Below are 25544 nucleotides of genomic sequence, written 5' to 3'. Positions count from 1 at the left end.
TTTGAAAAAAATTAAACACATTCTTTACTTTTAGTCATTTCATCTGAGTGCTTATTGCTTGCCTTGAACTCCATCATCTCCACCTTTGACCTTCTGTCTCATCTATGAATCTAGGCAGTCCTGTTCACCTCCAAGTGCTGGGCCCCTAGGGCACCACCTGACACTTATCTGATGGCCAGAGGTACATGGAACAAGCTTTACAGTGAAGTGCACTTGGCAAAACAGCTGGGTGGTGACAGTAACCTACAAGCTGCCCTATTGGTATCTCACAGATGGAGGAAGATAGCCTGGGGCTGAAGATGGAGCAGAGTCAGAGCATAAGGGTCACTCAGGAACTTGGGCTCCATCCTTCAAGGAGAAGGAGACATTAGCAAGGTTGACACTGAAAAGATTGGATATCTGCCACTGCATGCCCAGCTGGCCCATAAGTTCAACTGAGAAGTCAGGGCTGGGTTGGAGAATGAGTCAAAATAGAAACTGTGCTCCAAAGTGGTCACCCACAGAGGGTGTCTAGAGAAAGAAAAGTCAAGGGTGACACCTGGGCAGAGCAACAGCTGATTTGCTAAACTGATTCCTTGGCAAACTAACTCTTCCTGGTTTACCAAGGAAGAGTTAGTGGAGGAACAGAGACAGAGCAGTCATGGGTGGGGGTAAGTGAGAAGAGAGCTTCTCATTAGTTACAAAGGGGAAAGCATTAGCCTTGGAACTGGAGAAAGTATAGTGGAGCAGATGAAATCCAAATTGTGGAAAATTTATAAAACAAAGCAATACAATGTTCACTGCAACACTATTTATAATAGCCAGGAATGGAAGCAACCTTAATGCTTCCAGGATAAATTAACAGGAATGGATAAAGAAGACGTGGTACATATGTACAAGGGAATACCACTCAGCCATAAAAAAGAATGAAATAATGTCATTTGCAGCAACATGGATGGATGTAGAGATAGTCATACTGCATGAAGTTAAGTCAGAGCGGGACAAATATCGTGTGACACCAGTCACTTCTTAAGTCTGAATTCCTTAACAGCAGACACCCACCCACCGTCTAGGTCCTGCCCATCTTCTCATCCTACGTGTGTGTCATCACCTGCTGTCTTTGCTCCAGCCACACATTAAAGCTCTTGAAACCAAACGTGGCCCCTGCCTTCTGTGTCTGCCTTCAGCTCTTCCCTCCACCTGGGATTCTCACCCCCACATCTTCCCAGGGTCAACTGCTCATGTTCCAAATGCAAATTCTTCCCTGGACTACCCGATCCTATATCACTGCCAAGCCCATCCCATTAGCCCTACAGAGTCCACACCGCCCTAAAACGATCTTCCTCTCTTTGCTGCCAGGTTTCCCCTTTACTCTCAAATGTCAACTGTGAGAAGGGATATGCCTTGTTCATGGCTGTCTTTCCAGAGCCTAGAAAAAGGGCGGACATACAGTTATCACTCAATAATTATTTGTTGAAGAAAAAGATGAGGAAGACAGTAAAAAAAAAAAAAGAAAGAAAGAAATGAGGGAGAAAAGAAAATAGATGAAGTCTGTCTGCTGAGAACTCAAGCAAAGCAGAAGCCCAATACTGATCGTTAGGCCATTTGCTTCAACACACAGGGGAGAACAGTGTGCAGTTTTCATGTCAATTATTTATGTGTAGAAATCCATCAAGGGCTTTAAGCTGCCTCAGACCGATTCATATACACTGGTGTTCTAAGTACTTCAGTGTATAAATATTTGAGTCATTGAGGAAGGCAGTTATTTTTCCCATAAACATTCTTCCTGAGATATAATTTAGCCCATTAAATTGCACATGTTCTCAAAAAAGGCATTCATAAAGTGCAAAGGAACTCAGTCATGGTGGGTGGCAGTGGTCTTCTCTGATCATTAATTACAAAGAAACTGAGCCAGGATTGGGGGCGGGGCAGATTTCACATCAGCTCTACAGTAACACTTCTCTGTTTTCTGATGCCCACGCACCTGCTGGGCTTCAGGAATAAGAACCACAGCTTTGCTTGTCTTACACCATGGACTGTCTCATACATTCCAGACCACCTTGCAGTAATCATGAAACTAATGCACATTGGGGATTTAATCCTAGACATGATCAGTTTTCTCTTTTTTCTTTCCTTCTGTTTCTTTTTTTCTTTCTTTTTCTTTTTTTAACTGTACCATGCAGTCTGTGGGATCTTAGTTCCACAACCAGGGACTGAATTCATGCTGTCAGCAGTGACAGCGTGGAGTCATACCAGGGAATTCCCTGACCAGCTTTCTTTAGCAGTCCATGGAAAACTATATTCCCAGACACAGTTCTACAAGAAACTGCAAATTGGGAGCTTGTGAAATACTTTTAGTACTAAGAATATTTTATATAAATCAAAATAAAAATTGACCGTAATTATAAGTTTTTGTTATTATTGTTCAGTTTCCAAGTAGTGTCTGACTCTGCAACCCAACAGGCTCCTCTGTCCTCCACTATCTCCCAGAGTTGCTCAAATTCATGTCCATTGAGTCAGGGATGCTATCTGACCATCTCATCCTCTGCTGCCCTCTTCTTCTTTTGCCTTCAATCCTGAGATGTCAATATTCAATCTTACAATCTTCTGCTTGACCACATCCAATTTACCTTGGTTCATGGACCTAACATTCCAGGTTCCTATGCATTATTTTTTTTTACAGCTGCTGCTGCTAAGCCGCTTCAGTCGTGTCTGACTCTGTGTGACCCCATAGATGGCAGCCTACCAGGCTCCTCCGTCCCTGGGATTCTCCAGGCAAGAACACTGGAGTGGGTTGCCATTTCCTTCTCCCCTTCTTTACAGCATCAGACTTTATTTTCAGCACCAGAAACATCCACAACTGAGCGTCATTTCCACTTTAGCCCTGTCGCTTCATTCTTTCTGGAGCTATTAGCAATTGCTTCCACTCTTCCCCAGTAGCATACTGGACACCTTCCGGCCTGGAGAGGCTCATCTTACAGTGTCCTATCTTTTTGCCTTTGCATATTCTTCATGGGGTTCTCCAGGAAAGAACCCCAAATTTTTTTAAAAACTAAAATCACTCATAACCCCAAACCCCTAAAATCTACAAAAATAATTTATTTCTCCACTTCTTATTTGTTATTTAAGTATATTCCATTTTACAGCTGGTTATTCTAAGAAAGCAGCAAGTAGGAGCATAAGATTATGAGAAAAGCCTTGGTTATATGTTTGGGGTGTGTGTGCAAGTGTCTATATATGGGGTTGGCCCAAAGGTTCATTCAGGTTTTTCTATGAGACGTTACAGAGAAATCCAAATACTTCTCTGCATGATTGTCTCAGTCTTGGATTTGGGGGTAAAGTTTCATACTCATTGTTCAAAGTTTCAAATTTTGGGGTATGATAATGATACACTGTCTGATTCATGAGACAGTCATAAAATATTTTTCCTTTTTATTAAAGAATGGGCTCTTTCCAGCTACTGGGTGCAAGTGAGACCCCCTCTCCCTTCTTGTTTCTGCTTTCAGAAGCCCAGGCAAAGCATTTTGTGGGGTCACTTTTAGGCCATCTGGTATAGTCAAAGGAATCTCCCTGGACTTCCCTGGGGGTCCAGTGGTTGAGAACCTGCCTGCCAGTGCAGGGGACACAGATTCAATCCCTGGTCTGGAAGATTCCACATGCCTCTCAGCAACTAAGCCCAAGAGCCACAGCTACTGCTTCCGTGCTCCACAACAAGAGAAGCCAGTGCAATAAGAAGCCTGCGCATCACAACAAGAGGGTAGCCCCTGCTCACCGAACTAGAGAAAGCCTGCATGCAGCAATGAAGACCCAGCACAGGCAAGTATATATATATTTTAATAGGGGTCTCCCTGAGGATCCTGGAGTCTGGGGCTCTCCTCCAGCGTTCTCTTGTCTCCATGACCTTGGGCAGGTGACTGAACCTTTCTGAGGTTCTACTGCCATCCTTTATATAGTGGAAGACACACTTTAGGTGCCCTAAGGAAGGCCAGCTGATGGCTGAACTCCTTCATCTCCAGGCTGGAGGCTGTGGGTGGGGCAGGTCATGACCCAGGACACACAGAAAGCCAGTCCCTGCATGGAGAGGCCTGTAAAGACAAGCTCTCACAACTCATGCTGCTCAGCCCCTCTTGGCTCACTCAGCAGACAGCATGTGAGCTCCAGGGTCCTGGGCAGACACCCCCCAACACAGGTCATAACTTTCTCAGCAGCAACATAACAAGCAGCCCCTTCGTGGTCTGACAATCAGACGGCAGGCTGCACACTGGTACTTTAGGTACCTGCTTGGCAGTAGGGGGACTACTCTGCAAGATATCCAAGTCGATGTGAAATCTGTTCCTAAACATACACTCTCAGTGACGCACTCATCCCTGTGATGGATGGAAAGAGTAGGAGATTTCAAGTTCCCGGGCCAGGGTCAAAGGCTGGCCCATCTCTGACTAGCTGGGTGACTGTGGGCAAGTTATTTAACCTTCCTGGTCCTTTCTTCTTTCACCTGCAAAACAGGAACACTAAAATTTTGACCCTCAGAGAGTTCTTTGACAGACTCAATGATAAATAAGATAATGTAGGTGTAGAACTTGACTCTGCTCACCAATATTTCATATTCTCATTTCCTTTTGGGTCACAGTAAAACTGAGTCCCCCTAAAACTGAGTTCCTCTGCTGAGTTTATGATTAACCTCTCTCTCCAAAACTTTATTCCCTTTCTTGTCCCGCACCCGTTCCCCTCAGGACTGAGGAATATCAAAGAAAATAGGGGACAGGAACTGAGCAGGACTCTGCAGGGCCCTTTCATGTCCCCAGCTTCTTGTTTGGTCTTCCCTGAGTTCCAAAGAGCAGATTTAAAAGCAGAGTCAAACACTTCATGATTTGAGAAGTGAGGGAATGCAAAATAAAGGGAAAGCAGCCAAGCAAGGAAAGTACTGATAGCTTAAACAAGAGTTCAGTAATAAAACAAGTCATAGGGCTCCCCATTCCTCCTCCACAGATACACATAACAATCTGACGCATATCTTTAAGTTCTTCTACAGGAACTAAGACTCCCACCCAGGCAGAGGATGGTGACCACCTGCTGACCACAAGCACACAGACTACAGATTGGCTGGAACCATAAAACTGATGATTAAGATTCCCAAAACACCACCCTGTTACCTCACCACCAACCAATCAGAAAAACGTTCAGGAGCTGATCACACACCCTGCAACCCTCACCCCAATGTTGCCTTTAAAAACCCTTGCCTGAGAGCCACTGGGGAGTTTGGGTCTTTTGAGCACTAGCTGCCTGTTCCCCTTGTTTGGTGCCCTGAAATGAATGCTGTAATTCCCTTCACCACAATCAGGTATCAGGAGACTGGCTTTACCAGGTGTCCAGCAGGAGGACCCAAGTTTGGTTCAGTAACAACAGGATTGCACGTGCTTGCTCCCACTCCCATGGGATTGGACTTGGTCATTTGACTTGTTCAGACCAGTGCAGTTTGAGCAGAAGGGACATATATCATTTCCAGGAGAGCAGTTAAGAGCCAATACATGATTTTTTTCCATATTTCCTTTCCTTGCTGTAATGACTCTGTCAGTGAAGCAGGGAAAGGAGCAAGGCACAGTCTTTTAAAAAATGACAGCTGTTGAGGATATAGCAAAAATTGGTTAGAACCAACTGGGTCCCAAATGGTGGAAGATTCAACTTCCAGTGGACCTGAAGCCTCATTACGAGTTCACTGTACTATACTAGCTTCTAAATGACACACCACAGGCTCCATGACAGTCCTGAGGCGGACCATAAAAGGACAAAAAGTGGGCAGTGACCCAATATCTGGAAATCCCTGGCCTTTCCTCAAAATAGTTGGAATAATCCTCCCATTCATTATCATATGAAATTATCCAGCCTATAAAAATTAACCACCTCATACTTCAGGGTCTCTCACTTCTGAGATGGCCCACACTGTCTGTGAGGTGCGTTTCTCCCAAGGTCACTCTCACTTTCCAAAATGACCCCATCCCCTTGGGCCACTTTTGAGACAGACCGAACATGCATTCTGTCTATGGAATGTGTATCTTTCTAAATAAGTCCACTTCTTACCTAGCACTTTGTTTCTCACTGAATTCTTTCTATAAAGATACATAAAGAACCTAAGCTTCATTAAGTCCTAAGACCAGGTGTGGGATCTCAATTAAAAGACCATAGGATTGAATTCTAACCTGGATTTTGGCCGGGTTCGAGTCCTAGTCCGCCAGTTATAGTTCCAATCTGAGTTACGCAGTTTCATCAGCCCATTGACACTAAAGTTCCCCGAGCAAAAGCACCCCTGACCCAGGAGAGAAACACTTCCCCTGCAGCTGACTTTGCAAGTATGAGACCTGAACTTTTGCTGTGTTATGCTAAGAAAGTTTTGGACACTGTCATAAGTATGATAAAACCTAGCCTATCCTGACAAATATATATAAGAAAAGCTTTGCCAAATATAACATGCTCTATAAATACTATTTATGGCTATTTCAGGAATCTGTTGAGATCATGTGATTAATATCTAACATGGTAGCACTATGAAATATCTGGACTACTGCTGAGGTAATCCATTCTTATTTCACTGCAGTCATCAAATGTCTCAGGGCACCCATTATGTTTCTGATATCATTCCAGGCAATACATATGCAATACTTCCCTTCTGATATTAAAATCTTTTAAAAACCTATTGCATTTATACTTGGCATACCCTTTGAAAGCATAATGATGCCTCATCATCACACCAAAGACTTATACAAGTAAATCTTCTACTTTGTAGAATTCTCTAGGCTACTGTTAGTCATGGATAGAGAGGGGCTGAACAAAAATATTTCAGTATATACAATGCTGAAGTGAAGTGAAGTTGCTCAGTTGTGTCCAACTCTTTGTGACCCCACGGACTATATAGTCCATGGAATTCTCCAGGCCAGAATACTGGAGTGGGTAGCCCCTTCTCCAGGGGATCTTCCCAACCCAGGGATCAAACCTAGGTCTCCCACATTGCAAGCAGATTCTTTACCAGCTGAGTTACAAGTGAACCCCATATATAGTGTTGGGGAGGAAGAAATCTTCCTATATCCTTCCAAGTTCTTCTGGCTGGTCTAAGAATTAAATTGACATAAGGTAGATTAAGAGGAGAAAATCAAACAAAAGTTTAATAACATGACAAAGGAGAGCTGAGTAACTCCCTCAAATGGCCAAAATCCTCACTTTAAATACCATCTTTAGCTAAAGACAGAAGAGGATACTGGACATGGTGCTTTGGGACACTAAATGGGAGGAAGCTAATTTGCATGGAGATGGAAAAGCACTGAGCCTATATTCTTTGCAGATACCTCAGGTGACAGCTCCATTCTGGGAACAAGCCCTTTATCTAAGTTCTTCAGGCAGCTAAGGGGCAGGTAACAAGAAAGACTTCCTGAGTCTTCTTAAAAATGATCAACGTAATTTAATTATCATGCCAAAGAGACATACATTAGGGCGACAAACTTTGCTTCCCTACATGGAAACATTCTTCTTCAAGAGGTACACGGTGATGAATTTGTACATTCCAGCACAAGAATTTCAAACTGTCGTTGAGCAAATTAGTCTGCCAACCCTTGATAATCTGAAGATAGGTGGCTGATTGTGTATAAGAATCATTTTTCTCTCATTTAATTTAAGGGACGCACCACACACCTGTCCCTAAACCCCAGGACTAGATTTTCAGATTCTCTTCTAATATCCATCAAAGAATCACCCATACCTGATAGAAACTAGTAAGTTCGCAATGTGTGAGTTTTAAGGAAATGCTGATTAATTCACTTAATTTTATCAATTAACAACAACAAACTAAAAAGATGAAAGATCGATTTCCTTATTTTCATCCCTGTTTCTGGTATTTGTGTGGACTAGTAACAAACTCATCTTCCAGACAGATCTTGGAAGACTTCATTTCCCTACCCACATACAGTATTATTCCTCCCTCATCCGTGATTTTGCTTTCTGTGGTTTCAGATACCTGAGTCAACCATGGTCCAAAAATATTAAATAAAAAATTCCAGAAATGAACAGTTCATAAGCTTTAAGCCATGCACCGTTCTGAATAAGGTGATGAAACCTCCTCCTTCTGGCTCCATCCAGCCCAGGGCTTGAACCATCCCTTTGTCCTGCATATCCCGCCCATAAGTCACTCAGTAGCCACCTCAGTTATCAGGTTCACTGTCATGGAACTGCAGTGCTTGGGTATAACTGACCCTCACCTCACTTAATAACGGCCCCAAAGCACCAGAGTAGAGATCTGACAATGTGGATGATGCCAAAGAGAAGCTGCGCAGTGCTTCTGAGTGAAAGAGTAAAGTGAGCTCAAAGACCTTTTTGTATGCTGAGCTTGCTAACATCTACAGGAAGAACGAATCTTCTATCTGTGAAATTATGAACAAAAGAGGAAATCTGTGTTCATTTTGCTGTCACACCTTGTACTGCAGAAGATATGGCCATGCTAAGTGATAAGGGCTTAGCTAAGATAGAAAAGGCATTAAACGTGTACAATAAGATATTTTGAGAGCTCACACTCACATAACTTTTATTATAGTATGTGGCTATAACTGTACTATTTTATTATTACTGTTACTAATCTCTTCTTGTGTCTAATTTATAAATGAAACTTTATCAAAGGTATAATTAGGAAAAAACATAGTATATATAGGGTTTGGTACTATCCATGGTTTTCTGGCAGGAGGTAGATGGGCCTCACACCGCCCAGGGTAAGCAGCTGGGGATTTTGTTCCCTGTGGACCAGTAGTCCAAGATGAGAATAGCAGGACAATTGAGAGAGCAGGCTGGGCCCTGCCCAGATAGAAGACAAGAGACCACATATTTCTCATTCTTGAAGTCAGGAGACCTCCCTGACTACACATGCATAGAAAGGTTCCTAGGAGATGAAAAGGGCAGTGATGCTAAGTCTACTCACAGGCCTCTTCACTGGAATCCATCTGGGCTGAGAGATGTGTGTGCAAGCATGGGAGGATCCTGAGATATATCAAATCTGAACTCTGAACCAGGCAAATCAAAATGATTGACTGAAGGAAAACCTAGAAGAAACGCCCCGTAAAAGTGATTTAAACTGCCACCAGGGCATGATTCTGTCTCTGAGCCAGCCCATGTGTCTGTCCACACTTAGGGCATTCTTTTTCCTCCTAATAAACACTTTACTTGTTTCACTACTTCCTATCTTCATGGGAATTCTTTTCTGCAAAGCCAAAAGGCCAGGTCCTTGTCACTGACCACTGATCTAGTGGCTGCAATTCAGTGCTCTCACTCCCACAGTCCACCTCAATCTCTGGCTGGGAACTGAACCCCTGCTTCAAGCCACTGCAGGCTCCGAGATCAGGTTCATCACTGGGGGTTGGGGAAAATACTCCCTGATGATAAAGGGGGAACATTCTTTCCAAGCGGTATATTCTTTCACAATGGTACAAAGGAGTTTAAAAGTTTTCATTGAAACTAACTCCAATCTCAACTGTTCCTCCTTCCTTTAAGAACTCTTCTGTCATTAACACTCTGCCCTTGACCACTTTCCTGCCCCTCACGGCTTTCTCTTTCTTGCACCACTTCAGTCTTTCCCTTGGCTGTTTTGCAACCATTTTCTTTCCACAATATCCTCCAATCTACTGACCACTCAGCTCTAACAGTGTGGCCACCTGATGCGAAGAGCCGACTGATTGGAAAAAACCCTGATGCTGGGAAAGATTGAGGGCAGGAGAAGAAGGGGCGACAGAGGATGAGATGGTTGGATGGCATCACCAACTCAATGGACATGAGTTTGAGCAAACTCTGGGAGATAGTAAAGAACAGGGCAGACTGGAGTGCTGCAGTTCATGAGGTCACAAAGAGTCGGGACATGGCTTAACAACTCAACAACAATGAACCACTTGTGCCCTCTGATGAAATAAGCTCAAAGACCCTTTTGTCAGATCAATGGGGCAGTCCTGCAGCTATATCCAGACCTCAGCTCTGTTGAGTATTTCTCCTGTCTTAACCTTCCTGTGCTTCAGTGGCCACTCATGTGTCATTCTTAGCACAATTATATTGCTGCAGCACTTCTGTCATATTGATGCCATATTGATGTCATCTCTATGAGATGAGAGGCTTGTATTTCATACTGAAGTGAAGCGAAAGTTGCTCAGTCGTTTCCGACTCTTTGTGACCCCATGGACTATACATCCCATGGAATTCTCCAGGCCAGAATACTGGAGCGGGTAGCCCCTTCTCCAGGGGATCTTCCCAACCCAGGGATCAAACCCAGGTCTCCCACATTGCAGGCAGATTCTTTACGAGCTGAGCCACAAAGGAAGCCCAAGAATACTGCAGTGGGTAGCCTATCCCTTCTCCAGTGGATCTTCCTGACCCAGGAATTGAACCGGGGTCTCCTGCATTGCAGGCAGATTCTTTACCAACTGAGCTATGAGGGAAGCCCATTTGATACTGAGCTGTGGTTAAAAATACAGCTCCTTCATGGCTGCATGTCAGATAACTGCCGAGCAACACACAGAGGGCTGAGATAAATGTTGGGCTGACCAGCAACGTACCTCATGCTAGACTCAATACAGAAGTTCCATACGCTTGCTGAAAGTTTACCTTCATGGTTGAGTCTGCATTCACACCTAAGTGAGCTAGCGCTTTAATATTTCAGTTTTTAGTTAAGTAATGAAAAGGCACAACTAGAGAAATAAGACTCCATAACAGATTCAACTCTCTAAGTCATTAAATTTTGGAGCTAAATGTTTGATTTACAACCTAAGTTATTTTGCGGCATTTTTATATACTTTCTTATGTTTGTGTCCTTGGGCCCAGGCCTCACTTCCTGCTTTATACCAGTAAACTTTATTTTCTTAAGGATAGTATCAGTGATTTGTCAACTTGAAACCTGTTAAGGCAAATACCGTATTATGGGATATTTTTAGAAGTTTTCTATATTAGAAAACAACAGCAAAATGGCTAAGATACAGATGCTGACATGAGACTTCCTTAGTTTAAACCCTGGCTTCCTTCCTTCCTACCCTGCTATCTTGAGCAGGTTACCTAGCCTCCTTTTATATAAATTTTCTTTTTTTTTAATTGGAGCATCGTTGCTTTACAATGTTGTATTATTTTCTGCTGTGCAGCACAGTGAACCAGCTATTTGTACACACATATCCCCTCTTTTTGGATTTCATGTAAATTTCTTAAATTATAACTACCTTACAGGAGGATTGTAGCAAATATTAATCTCAGGAAAGCAACCCTGTGAAGCTTTCATGTTGGACACAAAACAAGCACTCAATAAATGTTAGAGCTTATTATTAGGGTTAAATAAACATATTCAAACAAGATGGGTCAACGTCAATGGAACAAACACTTATTAAAGGAAAATAAAGGAAAAACACTTATTAAAGTCACAATAGCTATGATAGTTTGAGCACCTACTATATGCACTTTTACAAACATGATTTTACTTAATCTCCACAGAAATTTTGTTTTTGCCTTATCAGTTTTGCAAGTGATTGATGGATGGTTAGAGAAGCTTCATAATTTACCCTTGTTCACAACAAACAGACAGGATATGATTGGAATTTAAATCGAGTCTTTCTCTAAGTACTGCCTTCACACTCATCCCTCTCTACATTTCTACCCTAACTCCTAGACACAAGGCCCTCTGCTGACCCCTCGTAGACATTTCCCTGATGAGTGCTACATCACTCCTTCCTTCAAGGATCTTCCATTTCAGCAAGTGACAGATCACTATTTTATAGAACAGACTGACATTAGCCTTTTAATAGAAGTGCATATTATAGACTCTACCTATGCAAAAATGTACTTGGTGAAAGGAAGATCTTTCTCAGGTTAACAATCTTTTAAAATTTAATGAATATCCAATGATCATCTGTAGAAATATCAAAAGTTCTGAGAGACCAGGAAAAATGCTTCATTGTTTGGGAATAAGCCATACATCACATCTCTGATTCCTGGCCAATAAATGCCCTGAACACCCTCACATATATCTGAAAGAGGGATTTCCATGGTGGTCCAATGGCTAAGACTCATGCTCCCAATGCAGGGGGCCCAGGTTCGATCCCTGGTCAAAGAACTAGACCGCACATGCTGCAACCAAGAGTTTGCACGCCGCAACTAAAAATCCCACATGCCCTAACAATGACTGAAGATTCTGAGTGCCGCGACTAAGACCCCGTGCAGCCAAATAGATATATAAATATTTTTTAAAATATCCAAAATATTCCCTGTCCACACTGAGAACCACTACACTTGCATATTGTGAAATCTATTTAGCTGGTGCCAGTGAGGAAGGAAGGAGGGAACAAAGGAAGGAAGAGAGAAAGAAAGAAGACTAGAAAAAAACTAGAGCAAAAAATATCAAACCATATTGTGAATCTAGTAAATTAAACTTTTGTTTCACTGTGATATGCGGTATTTTTCTGTGTGGGTGCATGTGTGTGTTTTACAATACACATCCTAGCGGCAAACCAGACAAAACCAGAGTAACCTGGGGAAAGGTAATTCATGTTCATGGAAACAGTGACATGGCTTGTGTCAAAGTCTGAAGCAACTGTCCTGATGAGCCCATTGGGCTTCCCTGGTAGTTCAGTTGGTAAAGAATCTGCCTGCAACGCAGGAGATCCTGGTTCGATTCCTGGGACGGGAAGATCCTCTGGAGAAGGGATAGGCTACCCACTTCAGTATTCTTGGACTTCTCTTGTGGCTGAGTTGGTAAAGAATTCACCTGCAATGTGGGAGACCTGGGTTTGATCCCTGGGTTGGAAAGATCCCTTGGAGAAGGGAAAGGCTACCCACTCCAGTATTCTGGCCTGGAAAATTCCATGGGCTATATAGTTCATGGGGTTGGAAAGAGTCAGGTAGGATGGAGTGACTTTCACTTTCACTTTCAGACCACTGGAAACAGAATTCATGTGATCCATACCCTTCAAGGATTTCAACTTATTGAAAAGTAAGTAAATAAAGGTGTCTGTCTGTTCTTTTGTTTTTTAAAGAAAGAATGTTTCACACACACACATGCACATGCATAAATGTTCACAGGCATCTCTCAGCCAAACAAGTTAGACTCTGGTTCTGTGAGCTTTCTCATGGCCTGCCATGAGACCATGAGACTATGTAGACTACATAGACTATGTGACTATGTGACTTCTTTCATTCAAATGCTGTGAGCATCAGAAGGACATAAGTCAGTCAACAAGTGATTTAAGGGCAGTGTTCACACTGGGGCAGGGGAAGCTGCCAGAGTTAGTCAATTACAGAGTTCAGGTTTAGATATACAATGCCTGCTCTCTTTCTATCTAGACTTATATTTCTTCTCTTTTGATCCCAAAGTTGAATATGCAAGTCACACATAAAAAAACGTGCTTCAATTTCATTAGCCATTAGGGAAATGCAAAATAAAACCACTGTGAGCTATCACTTCATATCCACTAGATTGGTAGACATTAAAAATTCTGACCATATCAAGCATTGGCTATGCTATGAAGTAGCAAGAAGTCTCATTCAGAAATGCAAATTGGTTTATAAGTATTTTAGACATCAATTTGGCCTTAATGAGTGAAGTTAGCATGTGTGTACTCCATAACTCAGCACTTCCCTGGGTTTATACTCTAGAAAAATGCTTGCACAGGTACATACAAATAAGCAAGATGCTGCAAGCAAAGTTGTTCCAGAGGAACTGGTTCTAAAATAAACAAGCCAACCAATCCTGGAAACAAGAAGTCCAGAAAAACCAGACTGGGTAATTAAGTTATGGAATGGTTATATAATGGATAATGTACTGCAGTAAAAATTAAACAAACAATAGCTATATATATCAACATGGTTTAGCCCACAGTTTAGTGTTGAGTGGATCCAAAGAAAGTTGCATTAAGCCTTCAAAAAGAAGGAAACTCTAACACATGCTACAGCATGGATGAACGCTGAGGATATTATGCTAAGTGAAAAAAGCCAGACACAAAAAGGCAAATGCTCATGCTGAAGCTCATGCTGAAGCTGAAACTCCAATACTCTGGCCACCTGATGGGAAGAACTGAGTCACTGGAAAAGACCCTGATGCTGGGAAAGACTGAAGGCAAAAGGAGAAGAGGGCAGTAGAGGATGAGATGGTTGGATAACTTCACGGACTTAATGGACATGAACTTTTGCAAACTCCAGGAGATAGCGGAGAATGCAATGGCAACCTACTCCAGTACTCTTGCCTGGAAAATCCCATGGGTGGAGGACCCTGGTAGGCTGCAGTCCATGGGGTCGCTAAGAGTCAGACACGACTGAGCGACTTCACTTTCACTTTTGACTTTCATGCATTGGGGAAGGAAATGGCAACCCACTCCAGTATTCTTGCCTGGAGAATCCCAGGGACGAGGGAGCCTGGTGGGCTGCTGCCTATGGGGTCGCACAAAGTCGGACACAACTGAAGCGACTTAGCAGCAGCAGCAGCAGCCAGGAGACAGTGGAGGACAGGGAGGCCTGCTGAGCTGCAGTCCATGGGGTCGCAAGGAGTTGAAGATGACTTAGTGACAAAATAAAAATTTAATAATGTTGATCTGTATACTCTGAAAAGAGTCAAATACTAAATTTAAAGTCAAGTGTATTTTACTACCATTCTAACTTTTAAAAAAAATATTTTTAATTTGCAGAAGAATACAGAGTATAATTCAACTTTTATAGATCTCAAACACCTGCAAACTTGCCATATAATTCTTAGAGACACAAGCATTTATGGTAAAGCATAATAGAGAATAAGGTGATGCCATGAAATGGGACAGAATACACAGGGGTCCTCAGTGATGATAGTTACGTTCTAACCCTTAAACTGGGTTTTCGATACAGTCTGATGATTGTACATATATAATGTATACATCTAATAAATATATTAACTTCTTTTTTTCCATGCCAAACAGTTGCAGTGTGAATGTCAGAATTGAGATCAGCATGATGGAGTATATATGGAACCAAGTTCCAGGTGAGAAAGTCATTCTGGTATTATAAAGAACCCAATTTTCTGGTTAGAGTCAGAATTTATGTACAGTCTGTTCAATAAAATATGAGTAGCCACTGTTTTCTTATACTCCCCTAGCAACAGCTAGGTGTTGGCATAGGAGAAGCCAGTCCTATCACAGATGCTCTGGCAGTGTCTCTCTAAACTTTATTAATCTCACTCAAAATATAATTCTACTTACAAAAGAGGGGAAATTGAGGATCTGGGAAAGAAAATTTTAAGAAAACCATTTAAAAATAATTTACCATTAAACAAAATGGCATGTCAAGTCAGACTAAGATATCACATTTTTATTATAGGTTGTAGAAGAGTTTTGGGGGTATATTTAAGAAAAGAATGACTTTTTTAGTTTTACACGGAGCAATGATCTGTCTTTGTGTCAAGTAAAACTAAACATTGTTATTCTATTATCATCCTGAGTTCAGCAAAGACTGAAGATAATGAATAGGTTCCAAGCTTCCAGTTAGTTTTCTTTCCTCCCGGCTCACACATCTCCTGGGGGACTAAATAGAAATGTCTTCAACATGGGAAGGATGTGGTCCACCCAGGCACCCTGGGTCCATAGCTGGTCAAATCTGTGGGTCTTTATAGCTCCCACCTTCCACCCTGGCCACCATCAAAGAAATTCGCCAGCTGAAGCCGAGTCCACTCTTTCTCTTGCATCAGTGAGTGCCACAAAGCATGGAGATGGTTCAGACTGAAACCAAGAGCAGAATGATGGGCAATAAATATGTGAAGGGAAAAACCAAACCAAGAGGGTGCCACTGAGAAAACTTCAGTCATGTCAAACAACCTGGGCCACCATTGCATATGAAGGGGCAAAAAGAAAAAAAGAACAACTATTTTGATTTATAAATAAAATGAGAATAAAGAAGTTGATGAGGACCCCAAGATCACGTCAGATTTGGTGAGCTTACAAGGTCATTTTCAATCTATGGTATCTGTCTATATGTAGCACTGCTTACATCAAAACTTTATTTCTACCTATGAGGTGATTAAAACTGATTCTGATGTACAAGTTTAACCACATGAACATCGAGGGAGATTTATATTCCTGCCTTCCAAAAATTCACCACTTATCCCCGCGGCCAAAAATGTTACTAAGGAAATGTAGGAATGTCTCTTTATAGTATTAGACTGACCACAACTGTTTCCATTGAAATGGAGAGAGGCCAGCCAACATCTCAAAGAGGCAAAGTCCTAAGTGTCCTAAGAGTTTCTAACCTTTAGAATGTATGAATCACCACCCACCCTCAATCAAAGGTTCAATGAATGGAGTCTATTTTCACTTGATTCAACCTTGTCAAAAAATCCAGGTAACAGGAAACATCAAGAATTCAAAAATATAACTAATAATGGAAAATATCTCAAGTCTAAGGATGTTTTTGCAGAGAAAGCAAGGGTCATCCAGATTATGGCATTCAAGACTTTCTGCAAGAGATTAACACAATCCTTGGGATGCTGCTCCTAAAAGAACCTTCTGAAACATGAGTCTCTTTTTAAAATTATTTTTCAGTCCAGTGGCTGGGACTCTGTGCTCCCAATGCAGAGGCCCAGGCTCAATCCCCAGTCAGGGAACCAGATCCCACATGCTGCCACTAAGAGTTTGCATGCTGCAACTAAAGATCCCATGTGTTGAAATGAAGGTTGAAGATCCCATGTGCTGCAACTAAGACCTGGGGCAGCCAAATAAATAATTTTTTAATAAAAATTATTTTTAATAAGGCCTGATCATCACACATTATCCAACTATATGATTGGCCAGAGATTTCAAGAAGTTAAAATGAAATAAGACATGATTTATCTAAGCAAAGATCTCTATCTACAGACATTATAATTAGATGATGGCTTCCTTGGGGTCATCTGCTCGGCAGCTCTATGGTGCTCTGAGAACTCCCAGAGAATTTGACTTTGGAGGCAAGTGGGATTTGATTACAGAACTTACACAGGACTGGGGAAACAGACTCCTGAAGGCATAAACAAAACCTTGTGAGCACCAGGACCCAGGAAATAGGAGCAGTGACCCCACAAGAGACTGGGCCAGACTTGCCTGTGAGTGTCCAGGAGTCTCCGGTGGAGGTGTGGGTCAGCAGCGGCCTGCTGCAGGGTCAGGGGCACTGAGTGCGACCCTGCGTGCACGGGACCTTTGGAAGGAGGTTGCCATCATCCTCATTACCTCCACCGTAGTTTTGTCTTAGGTCAAACAACAGGAGGGAATGGAGCCCCACCCATCAACGGAAAACTGAATTAAAGATTTACTGAGCATGGGCCCACTCATCAGAACAAGACCCAGATTCCCCTACAGTCAGTCTCTCCCATCAGGAAGCTTCTGTAAGCCTCTTGTCCTTATCCTTCAGAGAGCTGACAGAATGAAAACCACAATCACAGAAAGCTAATCAAACTGATCACATGGACCACAACCTTGTCTAACTCAATGAAACTATGAGCCATGCCATGTAGGGCCACCCAAGTTGGATGGGTGGAGAGTTCTGACAAAACATGGCCCACTGGAGAAGGGAATGGCAAACCACTTCAGTATTCTTGCCTTCAGAACCCCATGAACAGTATGAAAAGGCAAAAGGACAGGACACTGAAAGACGAACTCCTCAGGTGAGTAGGTGCCCAATATGCTACTGAAGAAGAGTAGAGAAATAACTCCAGAAAGAATGAAGAGGCAGGATCAAAGTGAAAACAATGCCCAGTTGTGGATGTGACTGGTGATGGAAGTAAAGTCTGATGTTATAAAGAGCAGTATTGCATAGGAACCTGGAATACTGGGTCCATGAATCAAGGAAAATTAGAAGTGGTCAAACAGGAGATGACAAGAGTGAACACCGACATTTTAGGAATGGACTGGAATAGGTGAATTTAATTCAAATGACCATTATATCTATTACTGTGGGCAAGAATCCCTTAGAAGAAATGGAGTAGCCCTCACAGTCAACAGAGTCTGAAATGCAGTACTTGGGTGCAATCTTAAAAATGACAGAATGATATCTGTTCAATTCCAAAGCGAACCATTCAATACCACAGTAATCCAAGTCTATGCCTCAACCAGTAATGCTGAAGAAGCTGAAATTGAACAGTTCTATGAAGATCTACAAGACCTTCTAGAACTAACACCCAACAAAGATGTCCTTTTCATCATAGGGGACTGAAATGCAAAAGTAGGAAGTCAAGAGATACCTGGAGTAACAGGCATATTTGACCTTGGACTAAAAAATGAAGCAGGGCAAAGGCTAATAGAATTTTGCCAAGAGAATGCACTGGTCATAGCAAGCACCCTCTTCCAACTGCACAAGAGAAGACTCTACACATGAACATCACCAGATCATTAATACAGAAATCAGACTGATTATAGTCTTTGCAGCCGAAGATGGAGAAGCTCTATACAGTCATCAAAAACAAAACTGGGAGATGACTGTGGCTCAGATCATGAACTGCTTATTACAAAAATCAGACTTTAATTGAAGAAAGTAGGGAAAACCACTAGACCACTCAGGTATGACCTAAATCAGTGGAAGTGACAGATTCTGATACAGAGTGCCCAAAGAACTATGGATGGAGGTTCATGACATTGTACAGAGGCAGTGATCAAGATCATCCCCAAGAAGAAATGCAAAAAGGCAAAATGATTGTCTGATGAGGCTTTACAAATAGCTGAGAAAAGAAGAGAAGAGAAAGGCAAAGGAGAAAAGGAAAGATATACCCATTTGAATGCAGAGTTCCAAAGAATAGCAAGGAGAGATAAGTAAGCCTTCCTCAGTGATCAATGCAAAGAAATATAGGAAGACAATAGAATGGAAATGACTAGAGATCTGTTCAAGAAAATTAGAGATACAAAGGGAACATTTCATGCCAAGATGGGCACAATAAAGGGCAGAAATGGTATGGACCTAACAGAAACAGAAGATATTAAGAAGAGGTGGCTAGAATACACAGAAGAACTATACAAAAAAGAGCTTCATGACCCAGAAAACCACAATGGTACGATCACTCACCTAGAGCCAGACATCCTGGAATGCGAAATCAAGTGGACCTTAGGAAGCATCACTACAAACAAAGTTAGTAGAGGGATGGAACTTTTTTAGTAGTCATGTATGAATGTGAGAGTTGGACTATAAAGAAAGCTGAGCACTGAAGAATTGATGCTTTTGAGCTGCGGTGTTGGAGAATACTCCTGAGAGTCCCTTGGCCTGCAAGGAGATAAAACCAGTCAATCCTAAAGGAAATCAGTCCTGAATATTCATTGGAAGGACTGATGCTGAAGCTGAAACTCCAATACTTTGGCCACCTGATGGGAAGAACTGACTCACTTGAAAAGACCCTGATGCTGGCAAAGATTGAAGGTAGGAGTAGAAGGAAACAACAGAGGATGAGATGGTTGGATGGCATCCCTGACTCAATGGACATGAGTTTGAGCAAGCTCCAAGAGTTGGTGATGGACAGGGAAGCCTGGCGTGCTGCAGTCCATGGGGTCTCAAAGAGCTGGACACAACAGAGCAACTGAACAGAACTAAACTGAACTTCCTTGGGGTGAGACTGGGGTGAGAGAAAGAAGTGGATAGAAATGTACAGCAAGAACTCCTTGCAGTATGTGGAGTGTGAGTGTTATTGAAAGAGTGACAATTCTTTGTGAAGAGTTTTTTCACTTGTTGAAATAAAATCTAAAGATGCATCTAATATAAATTGGATGGCATGATGATGATGACAGAATTAATGAAAACAAAGAAAAATAAATGGGAAAATGAACAAAAATGATCCTACAAATAGAGTAAGGAAATATGGAACTATTTGCCTTTGATCATTGTTCTGCTTTTAAAAGAGCCTTTTATACAGAGTGAAGTAAGCCAGAAACGAAACAAAAACACCAATACAGTGTACTAACGCATATATATGGAATTTAGAAAGATGGTAACAATAACCCTGTGTACGAGACAGCAAAAGAGACACTGATGTATAGAACAGTCTTTTGGACTCTGTGGGAGAGGGAGAGGGTGGGATGATTTGGGAGAATGGCATTGAAACATGTATAATATCATATATGAAATGAGTCGCCAGTCCAGGTTTGATGCACAATTCTGGATGCTTGGGGCTGGTGCACTGGGATGACCCAGAGGGATGGTACGGGGAGGGAGGAGGGAGGAGGGTTCAGGATGGGGAACACATGTATACCTGTGGCGGATTCATGTTGATATATGGCAAAACCAATACAATATTGTAAAGTTAAAAAATAAAATAAAATAAAAAAATAAAAGAGACTTTAATGCCAAGTTGTGTTTTCTATAGCATAAATCAGACAGGAGGAATTATAGACCTATTTCTTTTACCATCAAATTCTGGTTACTTGATGATGGCATGACTTAAATTGTGCGTTTATTTTTCACCCAAGTTCTATCAAAATTCTTAACTGTGGTATCTTTTCTTTATAACATAGAACATATGACTCTCTCAAACTTGTGAACCTTGAATAAAATGAACAAGTAAGCCATCATTATTAAAAAGACATTTAACACAATAAATGAGGTACACTGTCCAAATTGTCCAGGAGATTTCTCTTCCCTGAAGGAAATGGAAACTGATGCTTAATGTGTGTCATTAATAACTCTGAATTCAAGGGCTGATTTCTGTTAACTAGAGGCCAAGGTTCGTCGGCAGACTCTCAGTCCCCAGGCCAGCAGACACTGAACATATTACAGATGACTCACTTGGCTATACCAAATGTATAAAACTCAACAAGGCTTCTGAAGCATGCCTCTGGGGACTGGAAACAGCCTTCCAGCTTACTGTAATGATAATTTTATTTCCATTAGTTAGAAGAAACCAGACTAAAGGGAAAATCTCATAAAAAGTACTGTTTGCTTAAAAGTTACCCATGTTCTCATAAAAGAAACCTCCACATATATTACTACCTGACAAGCAATATTTAAAAAGGGATTTTCAAATTGAACAGACATTAAAACCTTGAATAATGTCTTTTCTTTATGTTTTGATTGAGAGTTTGTTGAAATGAATGGCATTTATTTTCCATTTATATGTATATTCCTGTGGTTTTCATTTTTAACATCAAGCACATAAGAATCCAGAAACAAACTAATTTTTTAATTAAAAATATAAGTAGTTCTTAGAATTAAGAAAATATCTGAAATTGTAATGAATGAGGGAAAAATTAACACTTGGAGGGTAAGGAGAAAAACAGACAAATCTCTCTAGAAGGAATTTAGGGACCTCAACTTCTAACATCATCAGGACCAGGTCTTCTTCCACAGACAACCAGCCAAAATATATAAGGCAATCATTTCTAAACAATGGATGACAGAAGTACAAGAAAGCAATCTCTGAGAGAAGAGGGATCCATGAGGTGAGCAGCATAAATACTGTGGAACTCTGTCTGAAGATAATTTTCTGACTCACATGAAGGGTTGGAGCCCAAGCAAAGTACAGCTGCTCTGCTGTCCAAGGAGGCAAAGATCAGAGTATGAGATGGTTGAAATTGCTGAGACCTGAGTGGCTGAGTCCTCGAGGTAGACAGCTGCCAAGGTGTGGGAGAAACAGACCCGGAAGTCTAAGTGTGTTTTCCCCACAAATCCTTTGCTCAGGGTTGGGCTGTGTATGCACAAAGTAATACATAAGGCTTACCAGAAAGCTGCTGTTACCAGGCCGAGCACCAGAGATACTGAGATCACCAGTGCTGGCTAATTTTGGATTTCTGGCTCCATCAGACAAGAGAAACCATGGTAACATCGCAGTATACAACACCGACACTATTGAAACACCAGAAGGGTATGTCTTAGGAGAAAGGACCATAACTTGCAGCAAGACTTCCATCACACCTATCTTTATCACCTGTAAAACTGTGTCTCATCAAGATCCACAGGGGAGACAGATCTATTTGAACAGCTTAGGAAACACCTTGGACCTTCCACAAATCCAATCTAACAAAGTGTAGAAAGGCTTAATACATATTTCATATGCTCATTTAGAAACCAAACATCAATATATTTTAGAGAAAGAAAACAGAATCTAGTTTCTACAACATATCATCTATAATTTCCAATATCAGTCAGACATTACTGTACATGTGAAGAAACAAAAATGTTGTCAAGAGAAAAAATAGTTAATACAAACAGATCCTGAGGCCATCTGTATGTTGGAATTAGCAAACAAAGCTGGGTTTTATTTTTTATTACTGCTTTATCAGGAAATAGATTAAGTAGGCAATAAATCCGTAAGGATATAGAAGATCTGAAAAATTCTACCCATCGGCTTCACCAAACTGAAAGATTATTTTATTCAATTGTATTATACATATTTGTTGATAGCAGGAGAACATCAAGATATGGCCATAATGCTGAACCATAAAATAAGTTCAATAAACTGCAATAATTTGGAAACTGACAAAATGTATGTTCTGATCATAAAAGAGTTACATTAGATATCAGTAACACCACGATATTTTTAAATTCTCAAATGTTTGAAAATTAAACAATACAATTTAAAATAATCTACATATTAAAGGAGTTAAATATAAATCAGAAAACCTTTCAAAATTAATGATAATAAAACACAACATATCAGAATATGCAAAAGATAGGTATAATGCTATAGTTCAGTTCAGTTCAGTTCAATTCAGTCGCTCAGTCCTGTCCGACTGTGACCCCATGGATCACAGCACGCCAGTCCTTCCTGTCCATCACCAACTCCCGGAGTCCACCCAAACCCACGCCCATCAAGTCCGTGATGCCAGTATAATGCTCAGAGAAAAGTTTATAACTCTGACAAAACTTTAAAAAGAGAAAGATTTAAAATCTCTTATCTACATGTCAACCTTAAGAATTTAGGTAAGGAAAATCAAATTAATCCCAAAGTGAATAGAAAGAAAAAAAATAATAAATACAAGAGCACAGATCAACACAAAGAAAATAGAATATTGACAAACATTTCATCTTTGAAAAGATTATAAAAAATGATAAAGTCTTAGCAAGACTAATTATGGAAAAATGAGAAAAAACATAAATTACTGATATCATAATTACCAAAATATTACCTCAAGAGGAAACAAAAAAATCTGAATGACTCCTTATCTATTGAAGAATGTGAATCCATAATCAAAAAACTTTCACAAAGAAAACTTTATGCCCAGATAACTTCCTTGATGGATTCTGTCAAACATTTAATGAAAAAAGTAATATCAATCTGGCATAAACTCTTGAAGACAATCTGGTAAATGGAAAAAGATAACAGACATTGCACAAAAGAAGGTATGTAAATGGGAAACGACCCATGAAAGGTGCTCATCAACTTTAGTCATCAGGAAGTGCAAGGTAAAAGCCACAATTACATACGAATTACACACTCATTAGAATGTCTATAATCAAAAAGCCTGGCAGTACCAAGTATCGACAAGAACGTAGAACAGCTGAACTCTCACACGTTACAGGAGGGAGTATAAAATGGTCCCATCACTTAGAAATAATTCAGTAATTTCCTGTACAGTTATATATGCACGTACTCTGTGAACAAGAGAATTCAAGAAAGAGATTTAAAATATATGTCAACACCATAGCTTCTGCTGAAAATTCAGAGTAGCTTTAGACACAATAGCTCCAAACTGTAAACCACTGTCCATAATTCATACAGATGATTTCATATGCATAATCACATGTATAACTATCTATTCAATATCCCACGTATTTCAGCCTAGAAATAGCTTGTGGGGGGTGGCCGGAGACAATGAATTAGAGCAGGGAGGGCCTGGGGGTTGGAGGGCAGGGAAGCAGGGCAGGCAAATGTCTCCCTACCTTCAATCTTGGTATGCTTCTATGATGGTTACTGAATGAGGTCACATTAGCAGTAAAGTTCTGCAATTTGGTCCCCAGGTTTAACGCCCAAAGTTGGGAGCCTGGTAAAACAAGTAACAGATGTTTAGTAACCTGTTTCCTGAACATGTCTTGGACATTCTATGTCAGAGGTGGAAATGTCTGGAAAGCTACACAAAAGCAGCTTCAAGTGTTATTGTATTCTGTTTTGCAGATGTAAAATTCTGGCAAAGAGATACTGCAAATATTTCTCTATTACAGAGAACAATCTTGCCTATGAAGAAATCCTTAAAAAGGGCACCAAAATTTTAGAATTACTGTAACTTACATGACATTTCAAAGAGAACCACTTCACAAGGGAGACAGATAAGAGATGTTCACCAGACACCGTTTACTTTGGGTTTCCCCAAAATCAAGGGAATCCAAGTCATAGGAAAAATTTCTCACTTATTTTCATATTTTAGGTCCTTTTTTCCTTTTTTAATCTTCTGGTCATGCTGCCCAGCATGTGGGATCTTAGTTCCCCGACTAGCAACTGAACTCCCATCCCCTGCATTGACATCATGGAGTCTTAACCACTGGATCACCAGGGAAGTCCCTATTTCAGGATGTTAGAGGCCAGTCACGTCTGGATCTTCATAGAAACCCAATAAGGTAGATTTTTACTTAAAAGAAGCTGAGAAAATATGATATAAAAAGATAACTAAAAATGAGTACTTTTACAGCCTGATTTCAGGACTGGCTTGTATTCACAGATATAATTTTGTTCCTCTTGTGTGACTCTAGATATTGATCCCTCAGGACAGACGTGAAAAGATTCACATTCTTCAGACACTGATTCTAACTCATCCTAATGGTTGCCTATAGCTGTTTCTTTCTTTACTTTTTTTTTTTAAACAACTCTAAGACCATCACTAATGGAAGAATTTCAAAGGAATCCGATTTTGAGATTAAAGATGAATACCACCCCCTAGCAAATATACAATCTATTTTCTGCATCCATATCTTGTCTAAACAGAAGCACTTACATAACACTTTACATTTTTTGGAAATACTCTGACATAGTTTACTAGATATTATTATCAAATAATGGTATAAGTTATTTTTACTCTTTTATTTTTTACAACTGGGGAAATAGACTAAAAGGGTTTAAATGATATCCACAGGATAAGAAAGTAAGACAATGGCAATACCAAATCTAAAATCTAGAATTCCTGTCTCAGTCTATTTCTCTAACGAATAAATGTAGCCCAAAGTATCTTAACTATAAAGGTGAAATTAGGAAGGGCTTCAAATTTAGTAAATTTACAAGATAAGACATGGGGAAATGTCTTCTCTGATGGTACACCAGTTGAGGAATTTGAGTCCAAAATTCAAAATTTGTAACATTTCAGTTATTCCTTTAAAAATTTTTTTAAAGTTAAAAAGGTTAACTCTTAGCATTAGCAATCTATTATTAAATCACATTTTGGGGGAAAAAGAAAAAATTTAAACTATAATAAAGATCCTAACCACCTAACCTCAAAGAAGTTACATTAGCAACAGAAGGCCTGTCTTTTCAGAAATGAATACAGAAAACGAAACTGAATCTAAACTTTGTGTCTCTACTGTTCATTCAGCTCTCCTTGGTTTAAATCAGTTGCTTGGCTCTCGGTGATTGATAGCTTCAACCTAAGGACACACAAGGCTGCTCACTGCTGCCCCCTAGTGAACGT

The 25544-nt window shown here is 40.7% G+C and overlaps 1 protein-coding gene across 2 annotated transcripts in view; it reads right to left on the bottom strand.

Annotated features, from left to right (window-relative positions):
* KIAA1217 overlaps nt 1-25544 on the bottom strand; it is an 821092-nt gene that overhangs the window by 610807 nt on the left and 184741 nt on the right. Inside the window, exon 2 of one of the 2 annotated variants that reach the window (XM_059892822.1) lies at nt 23812-23912. The exons of the other annotated variant lie outside the window; for it this stretch is intronic. The gene's annotated coding sequence lies outside the window, so the exon portion shown is untranslated. The remainder of the gene's footprint in view (nt 1-23811; nt 23913-25544) is intronic. 2 annotated transcript variants of the gene reach the window in all.

Source organism: Bos taurus, chromosome 13 (assembly GCF_002263795.3).
Source record: "Bos taurus isolate L1 Dominette 01449 registration number 42190680 breed Hereford chromosome 13, ARS-UCD2.0, whole genome shotgun sequence".
In the NCBI taxonomy this organism is placed as follows: Eukaryota; Metazoa; Chordata; class Mammalia; order Artiodactyla; family Bovidae; genus Bos; species Bos taurus.
The sequence above is the reverse complement of the archived record's forward strand: the minus strand, read 5'-3'. Positions and strand labels throughout refer to the sequence as shown.